Source organism: Balaenoptera musculus, chromosome 2 (assembly GCF_009873245.2).
Source record: "Balaenoptera musculus isolate JJ_BM4_2016_0621 chromosome 2, mBalMus1.pri.v3, whole genome shotgun sequence".
Classification (NCBI taxonomy): domain Eukaryota; kingdom Metazoa; phylum Chordata; class Mammalia; order Artiodactyla; family Balaenopteridae; genus Balaenoptera; species Balaenoptera musculus.
The window spans coordinates 121118027-121138696 of NC_045786.1; the positions used below are offsets into that span (position 1 = coordinate 121118027).

At 39.2% G+C, this 20670-nt stretch overlaps 1 protein-coding gene across 1 annotated transcript in view; it reads right to left on the reverse strand.

Moving 5' to 3' along the window:
- Positions 1–736: 736 nt before the first annotated feature.
- Positions 737–20670, reverse strand: part of LOC118891157 (H/ACA ribonucleoprotein complex non-core subunit NAF1-like) — a 159961-nt gene continuing 140027 nt past the window's right edge. Inside the window, exons 3-4 of the mRNA XM_036844823.1 lie at positions 5259–5373; positions 737–794 (exon numbers count right to left, since the gene is read on the reverse strand). The gene's annotated coding sequence lies outside the window, so the exon portion shown is untranslated. The remainder of the gene's footprint in view (positions 795–5258; positions 5374–20670) is intronic.

Sequence of the window (20670 nt, forward strand, 5' to 3'; positions counted from 1 at the left end):
TCAATCATGTTTCTTTGCTATCTAAAAATCTTTAATGACTAATTGCCTATTAAATTACTTATACTTGGATCACACTTTCATTTAAGATTCTCCAAGGAATAGCCACAACCTTCCATTCTAGGATGGATGGATGGATAGACAGATAGATAAGTAGATAGATACACAGGTAGATGATAGATAGATAAATAGATAGATAGACAATAGACAGATAGATAGATATTGGGTGGGCCAAAATGTTCGTTCAGTTTTTTCCGTAAGATGGCTCTAATAGCACTTAGTTGTCTTTAACGTCGCTCAAAACAATTTTGTTAGATTGTATGTGACAGTTGTCATATCAGCATGCATTTAAAAAAGACATCAAAATTGGTGAATTTTTGTGTAGCCATTTTAATATTGAAGATGGAAGAAAAAAGCAACATTTTTGGCATATTATGCTTTATCATTTCAAGAAAAGTAAAAACGCAACTGAAATGCACAAAAAGATTTGTGCAATGTATGGAGAAGGTGCTGTGACTGATCAAACGTGTCAAAAGTGGTTCATGAAGTTTCTTGCTGGAGATTTCTTGCTGAACGATGCTCCACGGTTGGGTAGACCACTTGAAGTTGACAGCGATCAAATCAAAACAATAATTGAGAACAATCAACGTTATACCAGGCGGGTGATAGCCGACATACTCAAAATCAAGCGTTGAAAATCATTTGCATCAGCTTGGTTTGTTAATCGCTTTGATGTTTGGGTTCCACATAAGTTAAGTGAAAAAAACCTTCTTGACCGTATTTCCCCATGCGATTCCCTACTGAAACATAATGAAAACGTTCAGTTTTTAAAACAAATTGTGACAGGTGATGAAAAGTGGATACTGTACAATAATGTGGAATGGAAGAGATCGTGGGGCAAGCGAAATGAACCACGGCCAACCACACCAAAGGCCGGTCTTCATCCAAAGAAAGTGATGTTGTGTATATTGATGTTGGGATTAGAAGGGAGTCCTCTATTATGAGCTCCTTCTGGAAAACCAAATGATTAATTCCAGCAAGTACTGCTCCCAGTGAGACCAACTGAAAGCAGTACTCGACGAAAAGCGTCCAGAATTAGTCAACAGAAAACCCATAATCTTCCATCAGGATAATGCAAGACCACATGTTTCTTTGATGACCAGGCAAAAACTGTTACAGCTTGGTTGGGAAGTTCTGATTCATCTGCCATATTCACCAGACATTACACCTTTGGATTTCCATTTATTTCAGTCTTTACAAAATTCTCTTAATGGAAAAAATTTCAATTTGCTGGAAGGCTGTAAAAGGCACCTGGAAAAGTTCTTTGCTCAAAAAGCTAAAACATTTTGGGAAGATGGAATTATGAAGTTGCGTGAAAAATGGCAGATGGTAGTGGAACAAAAGGGTGAATAGTTGTTCAATAAAGATCTTGGTGAAAATTAAAAATGTGTCATTTATTTTTACTTAAGAAACTGAAGGCACTTTTTGGCCCACCCGGTAGATAGATAGATGATAGATAGATGATAGATGATAGATAGATAGATAGATAGATAGATAGATAGATAGATAGATAGATAGATAGATAGATAGATAGATAGATAGATAGATGATAGATAGATGATATAGATAGATAGATAGATAGATAGATAGATAGATAGATAGATAGATAGATAGATAGATAGATAGATAGATGATAGATAGGGAGATTGTAAATAGACAGACTCAGACTAAACTATTAGTCACAAAGACAAGTTGATTTTATCTCAGGGGTTAGAAATGTGACTTAGTAGGGGTGGCTTTATGTACCTATTTCTGAGCTCCATATTTGCAGTTCGGAGGAGCTGTAAATAAGAGACTGTAATTCAGTAATCTTAACTTTGACTTCACATTGAAATCACCTGGAGGGCTTTAATAAGTACTGACACTTGGATTCTGAATTAATTGTTATGGATAATCAGAATTATTTTTAAAGCTCCACTGCTATAACTGAACTTTGCTGGAGTGTTTTTTTTTTCCTTTCTAGTCTCAACAAAGGTGCCTTGCCTTCGCATTTTATTGTATAATGCCATGGGAAGTACAGAATATTTTTTTATATTGAAATGTAGTTGATTTACAATGTTGTGTTAGTTTCTGGTGTACAGCAAAGTGATTCAGTTATTTATGTATTTCATATTCTTTTCCATTATGTTTTATTATAGAATATTGAATATAGTTCCCTGAGCTATATAGTAGGATTTTATTGTTTATCTATTTTATATATAGTAGTGTGTATCTGCTAATCCCAAACTCCTAATTTTCCCCTCCCCCCACCCTCTTTCCCCTTTGGTAACCATAAGTTTGCTTTCTGTGTCTGTGAGTTTGCTTCTGTTTTGTAAATAAGTTCATTTGTGTCATATTTTAGATTCCACATATAAATTATATCGTATGGTATTTGTCTTTCTCTGTCTGATTTAAGTACTGAATCTTAACTTATAAGCACATTTCAGTGTGTTGGTATCTGTAGAACAGAAATGTGGACTGTGCACGCTACCTTCTCGCTACTCTTTCTCTAGAATTCTTTTGTAATAATGTCAAGAGAAAGAATGAGAATTTTGTTTTCACTGGATACAAATTGACAGAGCCCATGTGTCATGCATCAAGAGGAAACTTAAAAGAGGCTAACTGATTGGGTGGTGAGTGCCAGCCTGCCCCAGTCATGTAAAAGTGGGTGACTTAGCACATCCAACGCTGCTTGCTCTGCACAGGCCATGTTTTGGCTGCCCCTATTATTGCTTCATACCAATATTGCAAACTTGGACATCAACATGGCATCAAAATTCCATTTGCTGACACATCTTAAAACAGGGTATCTTAGTGGTTTGAATGAGAATCTATTATTCTGATAAGGAAAAGAACAGTTTTCCACAGGGCAAGCTTAACTCTTCTTTCTCCAGACTATGTCAGTCCCCAGGGGGACAAGTTCAAGGGATTGGTTGGCTGTTGGATTAGAGTGTGTGGTTCCAGTTTTTTGGTGTGTGTGTGTGTGTGTGTGTGTGTGTGTGGGTGGGTGGGTGGGTAGGTGTGTGTTTTGTTGGTTTGTTTTTTTTTTAATTTAACTCACCCACTCATCCTTCCCTCTGGCCCCCAGCTTTTTGGAAAAGAATTGGATCACACCACCATAATCAGTAAGAAGGATGTGTGTAGCTAATTTGCCCCTTCTCTCATCCCCTTCATGTGATCCTATGCTCAGGTCACTGCTGTCTTGACCAACTCTTTTTTGAAGCCTCTAATGGCACCTGCCTTGTCAGGAATTTACTGTACCTTCTGCCTCAGGTGAATAGCAGAAAAGATGGCTTTCTTTCAACTAGTCATTGATGATCTTTGATCTACATGATTACAGCTCCTTTGGTCCTAAAATATAGTCTTACTCTTTAAGTTTTATAAAACCCTCTGTGCCAAAACTTTAACCAAGTTCCCCAGGAAGCTGGGCCAACAGTTGATTCAGGTGGTGCCTCCCACCTCAGAGTGACTCCTTTGTCCCCCAGGACACTCCCAATATTTAAAGCAGCCTCTTTTTTCTCCTTCAGCATTAAACAGTCATAAATCTAGTGTCTGGGAGCCAAATTCTCAGGTCCAAGATCCCCACAGCCACCTCAAAAGATTCCTAGGAGCCCTTAAGGAACTAGGACTGCTGGTGCCTGACCCAATGTCCCAGAGATCATGAGGCAGATATGCAAATTCACCTGTACCTGAATCTCACGGTAGAAGCTTCAGTGTCAAAATCACAGAAACAACTAGTTAGTCAATTACAGGTGAATATTATCTAACACATATTCATATTCAAAACCATTTTGATACCATGATACATTTGTTGTAAACATTTTACTCAAATCTTCTCTCACCTTAACTTTTCTGATGCTAAAACATATACATGGGTGGGTTTCTTCTTTTTTAGGGTGCAATTTACAATCTCCTCAAGAACGTTCAAATCACTGTGCTATGTAGAGTAACACTAATCAAATAGAAAAGGGAAAAAGGCTTTCAACAAGACAGTCCTTTATTACTGTAATACAATTCTGAGTTCAACCAACTCTATAAAAAAAAATCACTGCAGTTTGCAACTAGAAGGCACCACTGAAATATAAAATGTTAACTGTAACTCCTGGTGCCCCTAGGCATACATAATAGTCTTCCTTCCCCATCACACTGGTATGAGCCAATTCCTTCCTAACAGACTTCTGAATCATTCCTGACGAATGAGGACATCTCCCTGAAGGAGTCCCTCAATGTGCTCACTAGACAGCTCCAGTTATCACCTGTGATGTTATACTTTGAGAAAAGTATGGTCAGCTCAACTACCTTAGTGAAAATATTGAGGAAATGGCTTTACTAATTACTGCTGAGTTGCAACTAGCATTAACTTCCATTTAGTATGTATAACTATTTAAAAGTATCACTGTTTCTTTTTTTTTTTTTTTTAGGGAGGGTGGGAGGGAGGCTCAAGAGGGAGGGGGATATGGGGATATATGTATGCATATGGCTGATTCACTTTGTTATACAGCAGAAACTAACACACCATTGTAAAGCAATTATACTCCAATAAAGATCTATTAAATAAATAAATAAAAAATAAAAGTATCACTGTTAATACCATCCTATGGCACTTTGACTGAATCTTCTGAATATGTTACAGCTCCTGGATTCACTGTTGTGAATAACCCAGCTCAGTTTGCCAGATACAAAACAGCTTGGGGGAACATTTTCCAAAGCAGCAATTCTAAAAAGGCCCATCATTCCCTCTCTACTGGCTTTATAAGAACATAACTCACCAACAACCTGGAAAAGGCAGCTCTACGTACTTAATGCTTCACCACTTCTGGGTAAAGGAAGTAGAACCAGGGTGGGACCTCTGACCCAAGCTGGAAGAATAAGATTCTTTCTCCAAAAATTTAAAATTGGAACCCAGAGATTGACCTAGTCAATTATGGTCAGGAAGCAGAGCAACCCTGTGTGAAAGCAATGAGTCATCAGAGAAGCCAAAAAGAGAAAGCAGACTGTCTTAGTTATCTATTGCTGCATAACAAATTACTCCAAAGCTCAGTGCCTTCAAACAACAAACATTTATCACCTTACAGTTTCTGAGGGTCAGGAATCTGGGACCAGTTTAGCTGGGTGGTTCTGGTTCAGGGTCTCTCATAGCACTATAGTCAAGCTGCCAGCTGGGACTGCAGGGATCTTAAGACCAGACTGGGGTCAAAGGATCTGCTTCTAAACATACTCACATGGTTGTTGGCAGACTTCAGTTCCTCCTGGGGTGAGCCCTTAAGGGGGTTGGTTCCTTGAAACATCACATGAACCTCTTCATAGGTCTGCTCACTACATGACAGCTTGCTTCCCCTGATACCAGTGATCCAAGAAAAAGAGAGAACACATCCAAGATGGAAGCCAAAGTCTTTTTGAAATGTAATCTCAGAAGTGACAGCCCATCCCTTTGTCCACATTATAATCATTGGAAGTGAATCACTAGGTCCAGCCCCTACTGGCAGGAGATTACCCAAGAGCATGAATACCAAGAGGAAACATCATTGGGAGCCATCTTAGAAGGTGCCTACAGCAGTCTACACCTATGGCTCCCAATGATTCACATCTCTCTTACACGCAAAATTCCCGCATCCCCTCCCAAAGCATCGAAAGTTTCATCCTATTATAGTATGAGTTCCAAGTCTAGAATCCTGTCATCTAAATTAGATCCAGGTGCTGATGAAGCTTGTCAGGTGTAGCTCCTTAAATACAACTTCTCAAATTGAATACCTCTTGATCAACAGACTTGTAAAATTAAAGAGACAAGTTATCTGCCACACACCCCCACATACACACACAACATACAATGAGGACAGGTATTGAAAAACTGCTATACACATTCCTGTCAAAAAGGGAAGAAAAGGAATATACAAAGGATTCACTGGTCCATGGTAGTTCTGAAATCCAGCTGGGCAAAGGTTGGATATTCCTTGATTCTCAGTTGTTTATTCTGCCCTCTGAGTCTTCCTTCCTTTTGTTGTGACATGTACCATGTTTTTACAGCCAAGCAGCTATCACAGTTTCCTTCCTTCCAGTATAGTCCTGGGGTCCAAAAGTCTCTCCTCTTTCCATACTGTCTCTATCCCCTTGAGTTCAAGCTGGCAATATATAACTCTGCATATATAACTCTCTTAAAAACTTTGTGGGTCTCCCGTGAATCATCTTGGGATTCACTCCATTAGACAAAAGGCACACTCAGAAATCTTGAAATAAGCTCTTCTCTCCCTTGAGCCTTGGCTGAGATTGATATCCGGTGACCTTGGCCTGCAGCGGTTTAAAGCAGGATTTCGGTTCCCCAGCCAGATTGAAGTCAGGCTGTGTCAGTGAGAGCACTGAATCCTAGTCATTAGACCAGTGACCAGTGACAAGGCCCTGGCCTGTCAGCTTTGTAGAAATGAATTTCCACAAAGAGACAGAAGTTAGTGAAACAAGTAAAGTGTTTATTAGGAGGAAAAAGGTACATGTGAATAGACTCACAGGGGCAGACTCAGAGAGAAAGTCACACCCTCGTGGTAGTTTGAATCACTTATATGGGGCATTTCTTCTGGGTTTCCTCTGGCCAATCATCTTTCTTTGCCTGGCTCTGAGTCTGTATTTGGTTTATCTCAGGGTCCTCCCCCTGTGCGTGCACGCATTTCTTAGCCAAGATGGTTTCTAGCGAAGAGGCCTATGCATAGGCTGACATCACTTACTATGGGGTGACGCCCCCTCCGTTTGACCTCCGAGGAGCCCTTTCTGCGATGTATAATCGGGAAGGTCCTTGACCTCGAGAATGAGAAATATGTGGTCTCTTATCTTGGCAGGGCTCAGCTCCTCTCTTTCTCCTCCTCTTGAGGCCCAACTCCTGCCTCAAGATAGCTGAAACACAATGACCTTAGCTTCCTAGAAGCACTGTTGTTTCATTGAGAGGATCTGTGAGACACACCATTAATCTCTTTAAAGGGTCCTCTTTATGACTGAATATTACCCTGGGGCATGACCTTCGGTTTTAACAGAAGTTTTGACAGTCACATCCTTTGCTTCCTCTTTAGACCTCTGTTCTCCTGGCAGTGCCCTAGATTTGATCTTTGATCAAAAGCCATTTCTTAATTTTGGTACCAGTTGCCATCTGGAAAAACAGAATTTTAAAAACTATGAAGTCTTGACTCTTTTATACTTAACATCCCTACTTCAATTTAATTCATTCCTCTCCTATTTTACTATAATCAGCAAAAAGAAACCATATACCACCTTCCAAGCACCTTTGCTTGGAAATCTCCTGAGCTCGATCACCCAGTTCACAAAGTACATTTTCTACGTTTCATGTTACTACAAGAAATGAGGTTTCTAAGCTTTCTGCCACTACATAACAAGGAGTCCCCATTTCTTCAGTTTTTGCCACCACTCACCCTCAGTCTTATAAAAGACCAAGAAGCCTCTATTAACAGTTTCTTTGGGAACTTTAGAATTTCGCTAACATTTTGCTCAAATCCTAGTTCTAAAACCACTTCTACATTTTACGCTCTCATCATGGCAGCACTCTACTTCTAGACACCAAAATCTGTATTCATTATTGCTGCATAACAAATTACACCAAAAATTACCAGCTTAAAACAACAAATATTTATTAGCTCACTGTTTCAGGAGGTCAGGAATCAGAAGCAGTTTGGCTACATAATTTTGACTCAGAGTGTCTCATGAGGTTACAGTCAAACTGTCAGCTAAGGCTGCAACTATCTTAAGATTCAACAATTCATCTGGGGATAAGATATCCACTTGCAAGTTCTTATGGCTATTGACAGGCTTTAGTTACTCAAGGGCTTTCAGATTGAGGGCTTCAGTTTCTCATAGGCTGTTGGACTAAGGACCTCAGTTCTTCTCCATACCGTCTGAGCCTCTCTATATGGCTACTCAAACCATGGCACCTTGCTTACCCCAGCATAAGAGTTCTGAGAGAGAGAAAGACACACCCAAGGTTGAAGTCACCATCTTTTTTAACCTAATCTCAAAAGTAACATCTCCCTACTTCCACCTTTAGAAGTGGGTCAATAACTTTAGCCCACACTCAAGGAGAGAAGATTACATAGGGCATGAATACCAGAAGTTGCCTTTCACACAGACCCCAAAATGAGAGACAGAGACCATGTGACAAGAGAGAAGGAAAGATCACCTGATGAATTTCCAGTCTCATGGGAGATGGCTATTTCCAATAGTTGCATTCTGTGAGATTTTTCTGAACATTTAAAATAAATGCACCTACTCTTCAGCAAGCTTGATTGAATTGCTGCTTTTAATAACCAAATTATTCCTAAGACTAAATCCCATTTTCCTGCAGAATCTGTACTCCAGCTTTGTGAGACTGAAAGCAAATATAATATACCTGTTTACAATCTAAACAAGATTCACAATGTCTAAACTGACCTGCAGATATTGTAGATCAAGCACGTTCTGCATTCTGCTGACTCTGTCAGCAAAAAGCTCTCTGGCAGCACATTAAGGACAGCACACTTATATTAGAAGCTGCATTTTTAATTTCTGTGACATGTAATGAGGCAGTCTCACTAGCCAGAATATTTTATTAGGTCATAATGTGTTAAATGTGGTTTAATCAAGAGTTGCCATTAGATAGCTTCTCAAAGAACTTCAGATGCATGATGATCATATAACAAATCATCTGTGGAATCCCTCTGAAACTGTGCTAAGAAAGATGGGTCAGCTATGCAATATAAGTAATAATATCCTGATAACTAGTAATAATAATTATGAAAATAGCTAACATTTATTGAGCACACATATAAGGTTCTCTTATAACTGAAGATGTCTGTACTAGAAATACCCATCATTTTCTATTTACACACACACACCTTTTTTAGAAAACTCACTAAACTAGACTGAGAAAGAGAATTTGCATGTAGTGGTTACTAAGTGCTTATATCTGAAATATCACACTTAATCTTCACAACCCTAAAACTCAGCTACCATTATATCCTCATTTCAAAGCCAAGGAAACTAAAGTTTAGCAACATTGAGCAACCAGTCCAAGGTCTAATAGCTTGCTTCCTGATAGTCATACTCCTAGGTGGTCCCCTCTCACATTGTATCGGGGATGGTCTGTGGGCTCAATCATTTTGGCAAAAACATAATGGTGTGTGACTTTTGATGCTGGGTCGTAAAAACAATTTCACCTTCCACTTTGCTCTCTTGGATCACTCTTTCTCGGGGAAGCCAGATGCCATACCGTGAGAACACACAGAAGTCATAAGGAGAGGGCCATGTGGCAAAGAACTGAGGCCTCCTAACCACGATCAACTTGCCAGCTCCAGTCAATCCCTGAGGTGAAAGTAACCCCAAGTAGTATCTTTCTGTAACCTCATGAGAAACCCCAGGCCAGAACCATCCGGGTGAACCGCTCCCAAATTCCAGACCCACAAAAACTGTAAGATAATAAATGCTGTTTTTTCAAACTACTAAGTTTTGAGGTTGCTTGCTAGACCAAAATAGATAACTGATATATCATTTGGGCCAAAACGTTCATTCGGTTTTTTCTGTAAGATGGCTCTAGTAGCACTTAGTTGTCTTTAACGTCATTCGAAACAATTTTGTTAGATTGTATGTGACAGTTGTCATATCAGCATGCATTTAAAAAAGACATCAAAATTGGTGAATTTTTGTGTAGCCATTTTAATATTGAAGATGGAAGAAAAAAAGCAGTATTTTTGGCATATTATGCTTTATTATTTCAAGAAAAGTAAAAACGCAACTGAAACACACAAAAAGATTTGTGCAGTGTATGGAGAAGGTGCTGTGACTGGTCAAACGTGTCAAAAGTGGTTCATGAAGTTTCGTGCTGGAGATTTCTCGCTGAACGATGCTCCACGGTTGGGTAGACCACTTGAAGTTGACAGCGATCAAATCAAAACAATAATTGAGAACAATCAACGTTATACCAGGCGGGTGATAGCCGACATACTCAAAATCAAGCGTTGAAAATCATTTGCATCAGCCTGGTTTGTTAATCGCTTTGATGTTTGGGTTCCACATAAGTGAAAAAAACCTTCTTGACCGCATTTCCCATGCGATTCTCTACTGAAACATAATGAAAACGTTCCGTTTTTAAAACAAATTGCGACGGGCAATGAAAAGTGGATACTGTACAATAATGTGGAACAGAAGAGATCGTGGGGCAAGCGAAATGAACCACCGCCAACCACACCAAAGGCTGGTCTTCATCCAAAGAAAGTGATGTTGTGTATATTGATGTTGGGATTAGAAGGGAGTCCTCTATTATAAGCTCCTTCTGGAAAACCAAATGATTAATTCCAGCAAGTACTGCTCCCAATGAGACCAACTGAAAGCAGCACTCGATGAAAAGCATACAGAATTAGTCAACAGAAAACGCATAATCTTCCATCAGGATAATGCAAGACCACATGTTTCTTTGATGACCAGGCAAAAACTGTTACAGCTCGGCTGGGAAGTTCTGATTCATCTGCCATATTCACCAGACATTACACCTTTGGATTTCCATTTATTTCAGTCTTTACAAAATTCTCTTAATGGAAAAAATTTCAATTCCCTGGAAGACTGTAAAAGACACCTGGAACAGTTCTTTGCTAAAAAAGCTAAAAAGTTTTGGGAAGACGGAATTATGAAGTTGCCTGAAAAATGGCAGAAAGTAGTGGAACAAAAGGGTGAATAGTTGTTCAATAAAGATCTTGGTGAAAATGAAAAATGTTTCTTTTATTTTTACTTAAAAAACCAAAGGTACTTTTTGGCCCACCCAATAGAAGTGAAGCTGGGTGCTCCTGCCTCAAGTTCTCTCATGGACTGTAGTCAGGATGTTTGCCAAGGCCGAGGTTTCATCTGAAGGGTTGACGGGGAAAGGATACGTTTCTAATCTCATTCATGCGACTGTTGGCAGGATTCAGTTCTTTGCTGCTTATTGGCCAGAGAACTCCCTCAGTTTCTTGTCACGTGGGCCTCTCCATAAAGCAGCTTACACCATGGCAGCTAGCTGTCTTCCCTTAGAGCAAGTAAGAGAAAATAAAAAGCGAGTACCCAAGATGGAAGCCAAGTCTTTTTGTAACGTACTCTCAGAAGTGACATCACATCCAATTTGCCATATTCTGTTTCCTATTAGTTAGTAATCAAATCCAGCCCACACTTTAGGAGAGGAGATTGCACAGGGATGTGAATACCAGGAAGTGGGGCTCATTGGGGGTCATCCCCCGCACTGGGCACACCACAGTGAGTTACGACTCCAGTGAGCTGAGTTGATGCTCTTCAGCATTATACTCTGCCTCCCTTGATCTAGTTGTGGATTCCACTCATAGCAATAGAATCCAAGCATTGGCCATCCCCTGTAATCAAAGCACACCTCTCCAGGATATTCATGAAAGGGTGGTTAGGCTGAAGACTGCTCCTTAGTCACCCCCATATTACAGCTGTTTCTACTCTCCAATCATATTTCTACCTTGGGTCACTGTTTGATCAGCTGAACTCAGACTCTATCCCTTTACTCTTCAAAGTACCACCAACTCAAGACTTTATTAATAGACAGCTTTACTGATAGCTCCAGGGTAACTGAAATTATATACTGACTCTCAGCAGATGTCTTCAAAATTGAACACTAGCCAATCCTGTCCTTAAAATTATGCCAGCTGTCTAAGCATTGGCAACTTCTCACAGGTCACCTTTCATAGATGTTCCACTTGCTACTTTGTTCTTCCCTCTCCAGAGACAGCACATCTAGTTGTGCAGGTTGTTCCCTGCCCAAGAGTGCTTGTCTAAAGGGGTGAGTAGAGGACTACAATTCAGCTCATATTCTGCTCCACAATCTGAAGCACATGTCTTGCAAAAGGGCCACATCTGCCTGATGCTACACAAAGTGCCATCTGGGCTAGTTGAAGTTCTTTGCACTTTTACACCACTTTCCAAGCCACCTTCTCTTACGTCTAACCTATTCCTGGAAACTCCTATGACAAGAAAGAAAAAATGATGAAAAGCCTACTACTATTCACAATTTACAAATTCTAAGGAGAGTGAGTGAATCCTAGAAGTTAAAGAAACTTTTTTCTTCTGAGCACATAATTTTTAATGTAATGGTCTTTCATATACTTGATGAAAGAGTTTGGTGAAGAGTATGAAGACACAAAATTAGAAAAACTTGGGCAAAGATAAATTGCTTTGCTTAAGAAAAGGGATATAAAGAATATTGGGGGTGGGAAGAGTCTGGAACCAGGAGCTAGAGGTGGCATGGAGGCTGGGAAGAACAACTTTGCAGATAAAAGATATATCTGATGGGCTTTTTTTTTTTTTGGAATGAAATGCTGTTCACACTTCCATCTTCCTAAAATTTACATTACTCACCATTACCTAGTGGCATATGTTTGCTGGAGTAGGACATAGGGATAGAAGTGACACTAAAGTCATGGTTGAGTTAAACTCTAAATTTCTTACTCTATTACACAGAGCACTTTAGTTCTCCTCCTCACATTTCTTCAAATTCTCGTGCATACACTGAGGCCTATATTCCCATAGCCTCATCGAAAAGATTTGTGCTAAACCAAAAGCAATATATATTACTCCTATAAGAAAAGGCTGTTGTCAGTGGCTATTTAAATAATAATTTTTCCTCTCCATCAAATAAACTTAAAACTCCCCACCAAATTACTAATGGTCATCAGGGCAAGTAACTTTGGTTGAATGTCCGGAATATTCACACGCATCATATCATCAAATAACCCAAGAAAGTTAGTATTATTCTCCCATTTTACAAATGAGGAATTACAGCTTAGGAATGTTAAGTAATTTCTACAAGGTAATAAAGTATAAAGTAGCAAAAACAGAAATCAGATCCAGATCTCTCTGACACTAGAACTCCACTTTTTTCCCTATAGACTATTATTTCCACACAAATAGTTTGGTCTTAGGTGAAGCATTAGCAATGTATATAGAAAATGCTTGAATTCCTCAGACCAGCATATAATGAGCTTGCTTTTCATCAGTGTCCCTATATTATGAGCTTCAAGACAGATTGAAAGCTTAGTGGCATATTGTCTTCAGGAAGAAGATTCACAAGCATTCAAAATGACCGCAAAGAAACTCAAAATGACCAAACATTTAACATACCCAAACCTGTGCCCATGGCATGCTTTGTACCCAGTATGATAATTTACGTGGAACAGAACATTTAATTTGGGAGTTTCAGCTGAAGCACTGAGTTAGGATAGACAACAGATACCAAAGTGATTTTTGAGAAAAAAACCATAGGCAGATTTTCAAAACATTATTCAAAAAATGAGATCAAAGTCTGGTTTGTACCCATAGGGAGATATAAAATACTTGAAAAAGTAGAGTTGGGGAGAAGATTTTGTGAGAAAGATGAGGATGCTGTATTATGAGCTCTAACCTGTGGGATTACTAAGAAGAAAGGATGAAGAGGTTTCTGCCCCTTCACCTCAAGCCTAGAGGGAAGGGTGCTTCAAAGAGACCACCTAGAGAGATGGAGATCTGACTTCTAGCAGCTTAGGACACAAAGGTTGGCTGTCTCCCTAGGAAAACTTGGAGAGCTGCTTTGGTAGCAAAGCAAAGGTGGGTTGTTGCTACATATGAGAGGTATCTGCATTTGCAGTCAAATCATACGCGAGTATTGAATGTAGACCAGATGTGGGCCTCACAGGAGTCAGCTGATAGCCTGCCTAAGTCAACTACCTGGAAGGGTCAATGGGACTCCCACAGCAAGAGACTATGTGTGAAGGACAACTGTACTCGGGATCAGTTTCATGGAGCATGACCTGTGTGGTTACATAGGACCCTGCACTCAGAAGGACTCCATGCTTGATTTAATGCTCTGGATATTCAGATTCTTAATAACTGTGTCTTTGAGCTAGTGTTTTATAAGTCCAAGGAGCCAACATGTCATTTCTTGCTGCCTCGTTTGCATAGAGCATTTATGATGTCCCATGAGCACTGAATTCCAGTGAACCCACGTTGTGTGGGAGTTCAGTGAGACTCAAAGTGAGTATACAGTGAATGTGTTATGTCTATAACTGAGGAAGCTGAGGTTGCTGACAGGGCCCAGAGGCGATGTCTTGCCTGTGAATCAGAACTTGCTTCAAACACAAAGAGCAGGCAATGGCATTCTGAGAAATACAAATGACCAAAGAACCCTAATCAAATTTTCTTACTCATTTTATTTCTCTGAATTAACTAACCTCTTATGCTAAAGTGATGACATAGAAGGAAAGGGAAAGCCAGCGCAACTCACAGTTCCTTTTCCTTTCATTTCTCCCTTGCTTATTAGTAAGCCCAAAGTTGAAGGTGTTAGTAAAATGTACATGGATCAAGATGTGGGATAAAAACAGCTGAGTTAGTCACGTGCAGCATTTCTAGAGTTCTGTACGTGTATGTTCCACCTACAAAATACAAGGTATGTAATTTCAGGGATTTTGCATACAAATTAAATCCTCTTATATTTGCTTTGAAAACTGGCATTGCAAAATATAAAGATGAACAATAAAATCATGTTACTTTTAACTTTTTTTCTTAGAATGACGTTAAATAGCAAATAAAAATACCATGACAAGTCAAAAGAGAGGTTATGGAAGAAAGGAAAAAGCTTTATCTCTTAGAACTTTTAAAGACACTTTTTTTCTGCTTTTTGAACAAGGGACCCTATACTTCATTTTGCACCAGGCCCTGAAAATTATAGCTGGTACTGACTGCACCAACCACTTAAAACTGTACTCTTTCCCCTTAACTCCCTCTCCTCCTGGGCCTAACACTGGAGGGTCAAAACACAATTAGCAAGCTGGGAAAAGAGAAGAAATATTAATGGGGTGAGGAGGAAAATGCCCTCCCCATTCCAATCTGATGGGCCCTGTTGGGAAAGAGAAAATTTATCATTAATGTTTTGATCATTGTTGGGAAGTGAACATTCTAGTGTTTGAATTGAGATTGGTTTTGACCTAAAGTGACTTTAGTATAGTCTATTACCTAGATATGAGCAAAAAAGTCACAGAACCAGTCCTCCAACCAGAGAAAAGGAGAGATTATTCCACTAAATAAATCTTAAAGGAGCAGCAGGGGGCAAAAGTAGAGTTGCATTTTTATCATATCTCATGAGTCATGCTTGTTCAATACCCCAGTTACAAATGAAACAAAGTTTGAAGAGGTCTGATCAGAGTTTTGTCTTCAAAAAAAGGAAAACTTTTCTTGGTTTAGAACACTTCAGCCACAAAAATTACATTGAAAATGATTAGACTCCATAGCTGACTTTTCCTCACAAATTACCCATATGTTCCAACCCATGTTACAATTTCTTTGGGGAGCATTAAAATGATTTTTCAATTTTCTCACTCAATTTCTTCTATCTCTGCTGAAAATAAGAGATGACATCGTATGATAAGAGCAAGTCACTTTAAATTAGACCAACTTGATTTTTGTCTTGCAGTCAGTCAGATGCAGATCAAATGTGGTTTTTTTCCCCATTGAAAAACAAACTGTGGAAAATTAATAAAGAAGCACTTCTTACATTTTTCAAAATATAAAGGTTTGTTTTAAAATTCCTCTATTTTAAATCTTCTGTCAAACTGATAAGCTGTGAATTTTAATTTATCTTCAAATTAAAGAAAAAATCTTCACAAGAAAAAAAGCCAAGAAATTTATTTATGAAGGATAAACACAATAAGGTTTCTGTTGCAATACATTTCTTTAAAATGTAGAACTGTAATTATTCAAATATCTATGAAAATTAGCCCCTACTGACTAGCAGATTTTTTTCTGTGACTTTTTGTCAGTAGAATAGAATTTTATGCAGAACTTCCAAATCCATGTATCAGAGCATAATATGCTTTAAAAATATTTTGAGAGAACTATACAATAAATTTTATTTTGAGCAGAAATTCCAAAAATATAAGTATATGTTGCAAAGTTAAATGTTAAATTTAGAGCAAATAATGAATACAATATATTATGGACTCAGCATGTGTTAAAGAATTTGCTGATGAAGTAAATGTTTGTGAATAAACAAACGTGAACTTTATGAGATATGTCTGTCACGTACTCTCTGAAATTATGCAGAAGCAGGAAGAAAACTGGAAAATTCACAAATATATGGAAATTAAACAACACATTCCTGAACAATCAATGGGTCGAAAAATAGATCAAAAGAGAAATCAAAAAATATCTTGATACAAATGAAAATGGAAACACGACACACCAAAACATATGGATGCAACAAAAACAATTCTAAGAGGGGAGTTTATAATAATAAATGCCTACATTAAAAAAAAGAAAAATCGCAAATAAACAACATAAATTTACAATAGAAGGAACTGAAAAAAAGAACAAACTAAGCCCAAAGTTAGTAGATGGAAGGAAATAACGTTAAGATTGGAGCAGAAATAAATGAAATTGAGACTAGAAAAACAATAGAAATGATAAATGAAACTGAGCTGGCAGCAGGAGAATATCTCGACTGTGCACCCCACAGGTTTCAGCAATGCAGCAGGAGAGTGCCTTGCCTGTGTGCACACACTAGCTATAGGCTGGGAGTGGGAGAACTAGGGCAACCACTCACACTTGCCTGCCCCAGCCAGGGAGTAGGGTAGTGCTGCAAGGCAGTGGGATAGTGCCCTGACCACTCAGTCCTGCCTGTCTTAGCAAGGCAGTAGGAGGGTGCCACCTCCAAGCCCGTGCACGCACCTGTGCTACCAGAGAAGGTGGAGAGTGCAATAATGGCATCCACCAGCACCTCTGCCTCCAAGGACAGTTTCAACTGACCCTCCATAGATGATTTTAGGTTAGCAAATGAATACCCTTTACATAGAGTAGGCACTTTTCAAACTTCTCTTTCTTTGCTTGGTCCCAGAGCAAGTGAGACTGCATGCAAGCCCTTTAGAAGGGGAAGCTCAGTTTCCTATAGTACTTTGAGTCCCTTGGACATTAGCCCCATTGGTTTTCTAACAGATGTTTTAGGATTCACCTCTCCAATGCAGATCCCAGGGTGCCTGATGTGGGGCACCAACCCCTCAGTCCTCTGGGAGAAGCACAGGACTAGTGAAATCCCTCTCTATTGTTTGTTGCCATGCCAGGGGTAGGGTTTTGCTGAGACTGTGTTTCTGCCTTTCCTACCCAACCTGATGCAGTCCTTTTATCCTTTGTCGTGGAGAAGCAGTTCATCTAGTTTTCAGATCTTCTCCAGAAGGTAATGATGCATACATAGCTATAGATTTGGTGTGTCCGTGGGAGGAGGTAAGTTCAGGATCTTCCTACACTGTCATCTTGGAACCCCCTCAGGTGATTCTAATATAAACTAAAATTTGAGAACCAGTGGGTTAGCCCAAGAGAACACAAGCATTTGTGTGCATATGCAGAACACTTCATAGCCTTATAGATCTTGGGGGAGAGGGAGGGCAGGGAGAAAGAGATGTCCTAGAATGACATGATGAGCTAAGTTGTCTTATATAACTTAAAGAACTGAAATTTAGATAGTTATAACCCTCTAAAAAACAGAAGTATATTAAAAATAATAAAGGAGTGTTCAACTTATTTTATGCTCATCATATGATATCTCTTAGTTACTTGTGACAGACTTCTTTTTCCATTCTCCTTTCTTCTTTGGTTTAGGGAAGGCACTATGGTTAAGCTCACAGGTTCTGGAGCCAGACACTTCTGACTTCAAATCCCAGCTCCCTCACTTTATTAGCTATGCAACTTGGGCATGTAAACCTTTTTCCATTTCCTCATCTGCAAAAGTGGGCATATAATAATTGAGCCTCTTTCACAGGGTTGCTGTAAGGGTTAAATAAATTCATACATGTAAAGCACTTAGTCCCCTATACATATTAAGTCTTATATAAGTTTTAGCTACTTAATATGCATTCACTTTTTCACCTCTATCGTGTTTTAAGTTATTTGCATCTTAACTCTTTATGTTATAATAAAAGAAGGATTTTGCTTAAAATCTATATATTTAGTACATGGCATTGATTTAGTGATTTCAGTTTAGGATAAAAGAACAATGTGACAATATCTTGTTGAAGTACTGGAAAATCCTTAACAATATTTTATTTTATTTTAGTTGTTGAATTACGTATTTGAAGGTAATTTATAGCAGTAAGCATTTGGGGGATTATATATAGGTTTGATACTGTTAAGAGGTAACTAAAGCTCTCATTAAAGGGAAAGACTAGCTGAATAGAATAGACTAGCTTAATTTTGTTTAAAAAGAGTGACGTGGCAGCAGAAGTATGTTTTGCATGTACAAATATGAGTCACAGCAGTGTAAGTGTAAAAAAAAAGAAGGGCTTCCCTGGTGGCGCAGTGGTTGAGAATCTGCCTGCCAATGCAGGGGACACGGGTTCGAGCCCTGGTCTGGGAAGATCCCACATGCCTCGGAGCGACTGGGCCCGTGAGCCACAATTACTGAGCCTGCGCGTCTGGAGCCTGTGCTCCGCAACAAGAGAGGCCGCGATAATGAGAGGCCCGCGCGCCGCGATGAACAGTGGCCCCCACTTGCCGCAACTAGAGAAAGCCCTCGCACAGAAACGAAGTCCCAACACAGCCATAAATAAATAAATAAGTAAATAAATAAAATTTAAAAAAAAAAAGAAAAACGTTGATTGTTTTGAATGTTTCCAAAGGGCATACTGAGCCTACATTTTTCTTTCTTTTCATTTGACTTCCTTCTTGCATGTTTTCCTAGGATTTCTGTTAGCAGACTCATTCCACTTCAGCAAAATATGGCAACTTCTTCTAAAGCAGCTTTCTCAACCAGAGGGGCTATCAGATCACAAGGAGAGCTAATTCATAATACACATCCCTGCCACAGCCCACCCCCATGGGTTTATCAGACTTTCTCAGAAGGGGTTCCAGGCATATATGTACTTAGAAAAGCCTCCTCAAGGGACCAGGCTATTCTGCTCCCTGTCTCACATTAAGCCCTCACCTCTCACAAACCATACACACACATAACTGCAAACTACTGTTCTAGACAGCAGCTGGTTCCCCAACAGAAACATTCAAACCATGTGTCCCACACGAAACAGCACAGCATGGTTGTTACAACCTCAGGCTCTGGAGCCAAGTTGGGTTTGAACTCAGGCTCTTGTATGTGTGACCCTGGCCAATTCACATCTCTAATGCTACTGTTAATAGTATCAGCTATAAGTAACATTGAGTGCTTTCTATTTTCCAGGCACTGCAATAAACACTAAGCATGGATTAACTCGCTTATTTCTACAACAAACCTATGCAGTAGGTGCTATCATTATCCCAATTTTATAGATAAGGAAATTGAGGCTTAGAGAAAGGGAAAGTAATTGTTAATTTGTTTAAAATTATACACCCAATCAGTAATGGAGCTGGGATAACACCCAGGCTATCTCACTCTAGGGATCATGCACTCGGCCGATTCATTATATTGACCCTCAGAGATACAAAGAGAGTAAAAGAGAAAAACCTACAAAGAAAAACAGGCTTTCATGAATCTAAAATAGAAAGAATCAAAATGAGAATCTACGAATTGTATTAGCCTGGCACTGTGCCAGAAAATAGAAATGATCAGAAAAATAGGAATGGTAGATAAGGTTCAAAGGAAATTAATGGGGTGGTTGCCCGTAAAAGCATTTTACAAACCCAAAAGGGATTCCCATACCAGCTTCTTCCCCACAACTAACCTGTTAAATGAAGGATGGCGATGTCATTTTCACACTTGGCCTTATTAATAGATTTTCCTGAAAGCACTGAATGGAAGGTTAGTATGACAGATGTTCAGTATGTCTAGAAATCATCAAGTCCAGAGCTGGGACAGGAAGATACAGGGCTCTGGGAGGGAGGTCTCTAGTAGGAATGAAAGAAAGGGAGATTAAACAAAACAGATGCTATTTTGGAAAAGTTGGGGGTAAGATTGGGGCAAAAAAATACAGGTTAATTTTGCAGATATGCACCAAAAAAAGAACTTCTTGACTTTGTATTGAACAATATTTACCCAATTATAATTATGTGAATACTATTTACGGCTCTCAACTTTTCAAATCAACCTATGGACTAATCACAAAAGACCTAATTTTGGTTACAAAACAGAGTATAACTATTATAGTGTTATGGGTTAAGCTGTGAGAAAAACTCAGAATACTGGTGCCTTCAACATGACGGAAGTTTATTGTCCTTTCATATGAAGAGAGTCTATAAATAAGCAGTCTAGGGCTGGTATGGCGCCATCAGGAGAGACCCATGCTTTTTCCACCAACATGGGGCTTCTACCTCAGAACCCACAATGGCTGCTCAAGCATCAGACATAACATCCACATTCCAAACAGCAGAAAGGAGGAAAACATGGAGGAAAGTGTGGCCTCTCCCTCTAGGGACATTTCCTGGAAGTCACATTGGACACTTCTACTTACATCCTATTGGCATTGGCCAACCACACGGCCACACCTGATCACAGGGAGACTGGGAAAGGTAGTTTCTATTCTGGGCAGCTATGTGTCCAGCTAAAATAGAAATTTTATTACTAATGCAGAGGGGAGGAATGGATATTGGGTGAGAATTATCAGCTTTTGCCACAGTTATCATCCTTGACAATGTAAAAGAAGAGACAATAGAAATTAGAAGATGAAAGTAGGGAAG